Genomic DNA, 8,596 nt, shown 5'->3' with positions numbered 1-8,596 from the left:
TGCATCTGTGGCGAGCCGCAGGAGGGGCCGATTTATATACTCGGGTGACACCTGATCTCGCCAGCCACTCACTGCAGGGGGGTGGTATAGGGCTTGAACGTCGCAGGGGGAAGTTGTAATGCCTTACCTGTCTTTCTATTGGCCAGAAAAGCGCGCTAACGTCTCAGAGATTAAAGTGAAAGTAACTCGAACATCGTGTGGTACTCGTTACGAGTAATGAGCATCTCGAACACGCTAATACTCGAACGAGTATCAAGCTCGGACGAGTACGTTTGCTCATCTCTATTAATGTCTGCAAAGTGTGAGCTGACTGTCTGTGACTGTAACAACTTCTGTCCCGTCACGTGGTATGAGTAAGGCTATAAATGTGAGTGTTTAAGAGCAGGAAAAAGTCTTCCATCTTGTAGAGCTGCTAGAGAAAGTACAGAGTTGCGTGAGGGTACCTTCAACTCTCATGTAGTGAAGATGGAAGAGGAGGAGAGATTTCCTAAGTGCCTGCTTTTATGAAGACATAGTGAGCCCCAAAAGAGAGCGAGTGAGCAACTAGTGAGTGTTTTCATCCCAAGGCCTAGTGCAGAGTTACTCATCTATTATCACTGTTTTTCACACTCAGGCATGCTGAAGTATGGGTCTGCTGAGTGGAGGAATGCATCTTTAATAGAAATGAGCGAGCATACTCGTCCGAGCTTGTTGCTCGTTCGAGTATTAGGGTGCTCAAGGTGCTCGTTACTCGAGACGAGCACCACGCGGTACTCGTCTTGATTAAACGAGCACTGACCATTGAATTCAATGGAGCCGGCAATACAGCCGGCTCTATTGAAAGCAATGGGCTGCCAGCGAGCGCGGGATGAATTTTCGGGAAGGGCTTAAAAATATAAGCCCTTACCTGAAAATCATCCTAAAATGTGTAAAAATTAAAAAAAAATGTATACTCACCTTTCCGCTGCAGCCGGAGTTCAGCCGCGTCTAGCCGGCAGTTCTCCTGAACTGCTCTGAGTAGTATTCAGCAGCCGGGGATTTAAAATCCCCGCCCGCTGAATGAGCTGCCTTTGATTGGTCACAGCCTCACCAATCAGAGGCAGCTCTCACTCACACCCATTCATGAATTCATGAATGGGTGAGTGCTGCCTCTGATTGGCTCAGCGCAGGGACCAATCAGGGGCAGCTCTCAGCTGTCGGACCTGTCCCTCCACAGCTCCGATGTCGGGACAGGTCCGACACTGCAGTGCAGGAGTGCATCTACACCCAATCATCAGACACATTGGGTGCAGATGTACTCCTGTACTCCTGCACTGATCCTCATCAAGCACCCCCGAGGAGAAGGCAGAAAGGGTTAAAAACCATTCCTGCCTTCTCCCACGGGTTCTCAGCTCTGACTAGCAGGTGACAACCCAACATGCTTCTGATTTCTTGCTGAAGAAGAGGCTTTAAACCCCAGCCGTATTTTTACTATCTGCTGGGTTTAAAGACCAGGACCAAGCGCCGTAAATTTACTGTGCTTGGTCCTACATGGATTAAACCCTGGCTCAAAAGCTCTGTTTTTAATTATAGAGAGTCCAAAATACAGGCTCTTCTGCACACACAAATTGATTGACAGCTTTCTCTGTATACATATGCACACAGAAAAAAAAATTAACACTCTGGACTGTCAGGGATCACTACCCTTTGGACTTTTATCACTGCAAATGGAGCCCAGAAGCCATAGAAATTAAAAGATCAAATTCCACATTTTGCAGTAAGTCATAGTCATCCTCTTGGCAGCTCCTTATGTATCACATTGCACACTAATAAGGCAGTTTAATTGCCTGTTTTCTTTGGATGTGTCAATTCCAATTTTGGTGATATTCAAGGGGTATCGTAGCCTAATCAACCAGGTATGGCAAACTGAATATCACAGAAGAGCACAGTGAAAAACATTCAAGTGATGTTTCTATGCTCTTCTGAAGTGTTTTATTTAATACTAGCTTATATACCCGGCTTCGCCCGAGTTAATTTGGTACTGGTGTTTATCTGGTGTTCACACGGAAAATCTTATGAAGTCATGGTTACTTTAGACTTACCGACGAAAAAAATATGTTCACTAGAGTTGAGCGAACGTACTCTGGCAAGCTTGATGCTTGTTTGAGTATTAGCGTACTCATTGGTGTTCGTTACTCGAACGAGCATCAAATCGTGTTCAACCCCGACCCAGCTTTTGGCTCCTCCCCGCTGTGACGTGCCTGTTTTGGCCCCTCCCCACCACAGCGCGCGTCATTTGAAAATTTTTGGTCTGGCAGGAAGGAGAAGGAGGGGAGAGAGAGAGAGAGACGAACCAAGAAAAAAAAAAAAAACCCGGGACCCTGCGTTCCACATTCAAAAATGCTTGAGTCTCCCATTGTAGCCAATGGGGTTCGTTACTCGAGTAGAGCTCTCGAATTTTACGAAAAGCTTGACTCAAATAACGCGGACCAGAGCATTTGGCTGCTCGCTCATCTCTAATATTCACCATTTTGCATGGTTCTTTGCGTTACCCAGAAAACACCACGTGGAGGTAACCATGTGACATTTCCTTTATATAAACTTTGTGTGGGGTAGTGTGTTCATCAACAATAATGAATTCAATAGACATTTTGTTTACAAATAAATTCAGATAAGAGATTTAATAGTTTAATAGGAAATAAATTACATTTTTGTTCAAGATTCACAATTGTATTGTAAATTATCACGGTTGGATAATGAATTTCTCAAAAACGCCTGCCTATTATCTGAAGTTAAAGGTCTAAAGGTAGCGTGTGTCAAAAAGAACTTTCCTAGGCTTTATATTTTTTTTAAAAAAAAACCTCTCTCATAAATCGTATTTCTTGCTGATTTTCAGTGCATGGGCAGATAGAAGAGATATGTTTTAATTACATACAGGCCAGTTAGATTCTTTCAGTGTATAGGCAGATAGAAGAGCATTTTTTTTCAAACTGTATGTAAAAATTTCCCTCCACAAAAAGTCCACCCCACACACGCTGCTCATTACACACAGGTCAGATAGATTTTTCTCAGTATATAAGCAAATAAAAGGGAGATTTTTGTTAAACTGTATGTAAAAATGTCCACCCCTCGCACGCTGTTTATTACACACAGGTAAGTTAGATTTTTCTCAGCGTATAGGCAGATAGAAGAGAGATTTATCTCAGACTGTATGTGAAAATGTCACCCCACAGAATGTGCCACCTCACACATGCTGCTCATAACACACAGATCAGATAGATTCCTCTCAGTGTATAGGCAGATAGAAGAGAGATTTATCTCAGACTGTTTGTGTAAATGTCACCCCACAGAATGTCCACCTCACACACTCTCATCAATTTTACCCTGAAAGGTAACACCCCTTTTTATTCAAATTTTGTACCCAGACTGAAGGTTGCAGCCTCTTGTTATACTTAAAGGCATACTCTAGATATGTTATTAGTTACATTACATAGGAATGGTCATGCCAAATTTCAAGTTTGTGCAGTACAGATGTGTGTTACTAGTTATGTTAAATAGGGGGTAACTTACTTTTATGCACAGGATTGAATAATCAAGTTGCAACCCATTAAATTTCCCATATTTAGTACGCAAAGAATGGTCATGGCAAATTTCACATTTGTGCGGTAAAAATTTGTAATTATTTGTTGCATCGGGAAGTGAGAGAATTAGGTTATGTACATAAAATTTGGAAGCTAATTCTTTTGTGCTTAGAATTGAATAATTGAGTTGGGACCCATAAGCTTTTCCTATTTCTGACATAATCAATGCTCGTGCCAAATTTCAAGTTTCTATGACATCGGGAAGTGAGAGAATTAGATTATGTACGTAAAATTTGAACGCTAATTCTTTTGCGCTTAGAATTGAATAATCGAGTTGGGACCCATTAACTTTTCCTATTTATGACATAATCAATGCTTGTGCCAAATTTCAAGTTTCTATGACATCAGGAAGTTGGAGAATTAGTGGCGAGTCAGTGAGTGAGTGAGTCAGTCAGTCAGTCAGTCAGTGAGTCAGTGAGGGCTTTCGTCTTCATATATATATATATATATATATATAGATTGCATAGCTTATATAAAAGAATGCAAAGCAATCATAACAATCATCCAATTATCATAAGTAGCATAAGCATAGCATTTTTCTCCAGCATTTTATTGCAAGTTATAGTCAAGGTCTTTTATGACATTTAAATACATTATACTCCCACAACAAGCTGGTTCTAGCAAACTTGCTTTGCCTTTCACCACTTTTACGAGTCTTTAGGTGAACTATAATAACTAGAGAGGAGTGAGCACCAAAATGTTCGTGTGCTCGTTACTCGAGACGACTTTTTTGCGATGCTCGAGGGTTCGTTTCGAGTAACGAACCCCATTGAAGTCAATGGGCGACCTGAGCATTTTTGTATATCGCCGATGCTCGCTAAGGTTTTCATGTGTGAAAATCTGGGAAATTCAAGAAAGTGATGGGAACGACACAGAAACGGATAGGGCAGGCGAGGAGCTATATGTTGGGCTGCATCTCAAGTTCCCAGGTCCCACTATTAAGCCACAATAGCGGCAAGAGTGCCCCCCCTTCCAACAATTTTTACTTCTGAAAAACCCTCATTAGCAAGGCATACCTTAGCTAAGCACCACACTACCTCCAACAAAGCACAATCACTGCCTGCATGACACTCCGCTGCCACTTCTTCTGGGTTACATGCTGCCCAACCCCCCCCACCCCCCCACCCCCCGCAGGACCCAGTGTCCACAGCGCACACCAAAGTGTCCCTGCGCAGCCTTCAGCTGGCCTCATAGCCACACCACCCTCATGTCTATTTATAAGTGCGTCTGCCATGAGGAGGAACCGGAGGCACACACTGCAGAGGGTTGGCACGGCCAGGCAGCGACCCTCTTTAAAAGGGGCGGGGCGATAGCCCACAATGCTGTACAGTAGCAATGAGAAATCCAATCCTGTGCCACCTCTTTTAGGAGCTGCACACGTGGGCATAGCAATGGGGAACCCATGTGCCACACACTATTCATTCTGCCCCAGTCAGACCGGGGTTTTTTATAAATAGTCACAGGCAGGTACAACTCCGCAATGAGAATTCCGTGTGCACCCACAGCATGGGTGGCTCCCTGGAACCCACCGGCTGAACATAAATGTATCCCATTGCAGTGCCCTGGACAGCAGAGCTAACGTCAGATTAAATGCAGGTGGGCTTTGGCCCACACTGCATGCCCCAGTCACACTGGGGTTTTTTTATAAGTAGACACAGGCAGGTACAACTCCCTATTGTGAAGTCCCTGTGGACCCACAGCATGGGTGGCTCCCTGGAACCCATCGGCGGTACATAAATAAATCCCATTGCAGTGATCATCACAGCTGAGGTAACGACAGGTTTAATGCAGGTGGACTTCGGCCCACACTGCATGCCCCAGTCAGACTGGGGTTCTTTAGAAGTGGACACATGCAGTTACAACTCCGTGTGGACCGACAGCATGGGTGGGTCCCAGGAAGCCACCAGCGGTCCATAAATATATCCCATTGCATTGCCCAGCACAGCTGAGGTAATGTCCGATTAAATGCAGGTGGTCTTCGGCCCACACTGCATGCCCCAGTCTGACCGGGGTTTTTAATACATAGACACTGGAAGGTACAAATCCCTAATGTGAAGTCCCTGTGGACCAACAGTATGGGTGGCTCCCTGGAACCCATCGGCGGTACATAAATATTTCCCATTGCATTGCCCATCACAGCTGAGGTAACGTCAGGTTTAATGCAGGTGGGCTTCGGCCCACACCGCATGCCCCAGTCTGACCGGGGTTTTTAATACATAGACACTGGCAGGTACAAATCCCTAATGTGAAGTCCCTGTGGACCCACAGCATGGGTAGCTCCCTGGAACCCACCGGCGGTACATAAATATATCCCATTGCAGTGCCCTGCTCAGCAGAGCTAACGTCACATACAATACAGGTGTGCTTCGGCCCACAGTGCATGCCCCAGTCAGACTGGTAATATGTTTATGTAGCAAAAGTGTAGGCCAACCCCACACACCTTGCTGTACCATGAGTGCAGGCGAAGCCCATAAAAATTACTAGGATTACACTGTAGGCGAGGGCCCCAAAAAATTGGTGTACCAACAGTACTAATGTACCTCAGAAAAATTGCCCATTCCCAACCAAGAGGGCAGGTGAAACCCATTAATCGCTTTGGTTAATGTGGCTTAATTTGTAACTAGGCCTGGAGGCAGCCCAGTTAAAATAAAAATTGGTTCAGGTGCAAGTTTCAACGCTTTCGTGAGAATGGAAACGTATAAACATTGTTTACTAAAGTAATATGACTGAGCCTTGTGGGCCTAAGAAAAATTGCCCGTTCGGCATGATTACGTGAGGTTTCAGGAGGAGGAGCAGGAGGAGGAGGATGAATATAATACACAGATTGATGAAGCTAAAAGGTCCCCGTTTTTGATGGTGATAGAGAACAATGCTTCCATCCGCGGGTGCAGCCTACGTATTGTTTAGGTACCGCTGCTGTCCGCTGGTGGAGAAGAGAAGTCTGGGGAAATGCAGGCTTTGTTCATCTTTATGAGTGTAAGCCTGTCGGCACTGTCGGTTGACAGCCGGGTACGCTAATCCGTGATGATTCCCCCAGCCGCACTAAACACCCTCTCTGACAAGACGCTAGCCGCAGGGCAAGCAAGTACCTCCAGGGCATACAGCGCGAGTTCAGGCCACGTGTCCAGCTTCGACACCCAGTAGTTGTAGGGGGCAGAGGCGTCACGGAGGACGGTCGTGCGATAGGCTACGTACTCCCTCACCATCCTTTTACACTGCTCCTGCCGACTTAACCTTGACTGGGGAGCGGTGACACAGTCTTGCTGGGGAGCCATAAAGCTGGCAAAGGCCTTGAAGAGTGTTCCCCTGCCTGCCCTGTACATGCTGCCTGATCTCCGCGCCTCCCCTGCTACCTGGCCCTCGGAACTGCGCTTTCTGCCACTAGCGCTGTCGGATGGGAATTTTACCATCAGTTTGTCCGCCAGGGTCCTGTGGTATAGCATCACTCTTGAACCCCTTTCCTCTTCGGGTATGAGAGTGGAAAGGTTCTCCTTATACCGTGGGTCGAGCAGTGTGTACACCCAGCAATCCGTAGTGGCCAGAATGCGTGTAACGCGAGGGTCACGAGAAAGGCATCCTAACATGAAGTCAGCCATGTGTGCCAGGGTACCTGTACGCAACACATGGCTGTCCTCACTAGGAAGATCACTTTCAGGATCCTCCCTCTCCTCCTCCTCAGGCCATACACGCTGAAAGGATGACAGGCAAGCAGCATGAGTACCCTCAGCAGTGGGCCAAGCTGTCTCTTCCCCCTCCTCCTCATGCTCCTCCTCATGCTCCTCCTCCTCCTCCTACTCCTCAACGCACTGAGATATAGACATGAGGGTGCTCTGACTATCCAGCAACATACTGTCTTCCCCCGCCTCCGTTTCCGAGCGCAAAGCGTCTGCCTTTATGCTTTGCAGGGTACTTCTCAAGAGGCATAGCAGAGGAATGGTGACGCTAATGATTGCAGCATCGCCGCTCACCATCTGGGTAGACTCCTCAAAGTTTCCAAGGACCTGGCAGATGTCTGCCAACCAGGCCCACTCTTCTGTAAAGAATTGAGGAGGCTGACTCCCACTACGCCGCCCATGTTGGAGTTGGTATTGCACTATAGCTCTACGCTGCTCATAGAGCCTGGCCAACATGTGGAGCGTAGAGTTCCACCGTGTGGGCACGTCGCACAGCAGTCAGTGCACTGGCAGATTAAACCGAAGTTGCAGGGTCCGCAGGGTGGCAGCGTCCGTCTTGGACTTGCGAAAATGTGCGCTGAGCCGGCACACCTTTCCGAGCAGGTCTGACAAGCGTGGGTAGCTTTTCAGAAAGCGCTGAACCACCAAATTAAAGACGTGGGCCAGGCATGGCACATGCGTGAGGCTGTCGAGCTGCAGAGCCGCCACCAGGTTACGGCCGTTGTCACACACGACCATGCCCGGTTGGAGGCTCAGCGGCGAAAACCAGCGGTCGGTCAGCTCTGTCACACCCTGCAGCAGTTCGTGGGCCATGTGCCTCTTCTCTCCTAAGCTGAGTAGTTTCAGCACAGCCTGCTGACGCTTGCCCACTGCTGTGCTGCCATGCAACACGACACCGACTGCTGGCGACGTGCTACTGCTGACACATCTTGATTGCGAGACAGAGTTTGCATAGGAGGAGGAGGTGGAGGAGGAGGGTGGTTTAGTGGAGGAAGCATACACCACCGCAGATACCAGCACCGAGCTGGGGCCCGCAATTCTGGGGGTGGGTAGGACGTGAGCGGTCCCAGGCTCTGACTCGGTCCCAGCCTCCACTAAATTCACGCAATGTGCCGTCAGGGAGATATAGTGGCCCTGCCCGCCTGTGCTTGTCCACGTGTCCGTTGTTAAGTGGACCTTGGCAGTAACCGCGTTGCTGAGGGCGCGTACAATGTTGCGGGAGACGTGGTCGTGCAGGGCTGGATCGGCACATCGGGAAAAATAGTGGCGACTGGGAACCGAGTAGCGCGGGGCCGCCGCCATCATGTTTTTAAAGCCTCCGTT

Source organism: Eleutherodactylus coqui, chromosome 4 (assembly GCF_035609145.1).
Source record: "Eleutherodactylus coqui strain aEleCoq1 chromosome 4, aEleCoq1.hap1, whole genome shotgun sequence".
In the NCBI taxonomy this organism is placed as follows: domain Eukaryota; kingdom Metazoa; phylum Chordata; class Amphibia; order Anura; family Eleutherodactylidae; genus Eleutherodactylus; species Eleutherodactylus coqui.
The sequence above is the reverse complement of the archived record's forward strand: the minus strand, read 5'-3'. Positions refer to the sequence as shown.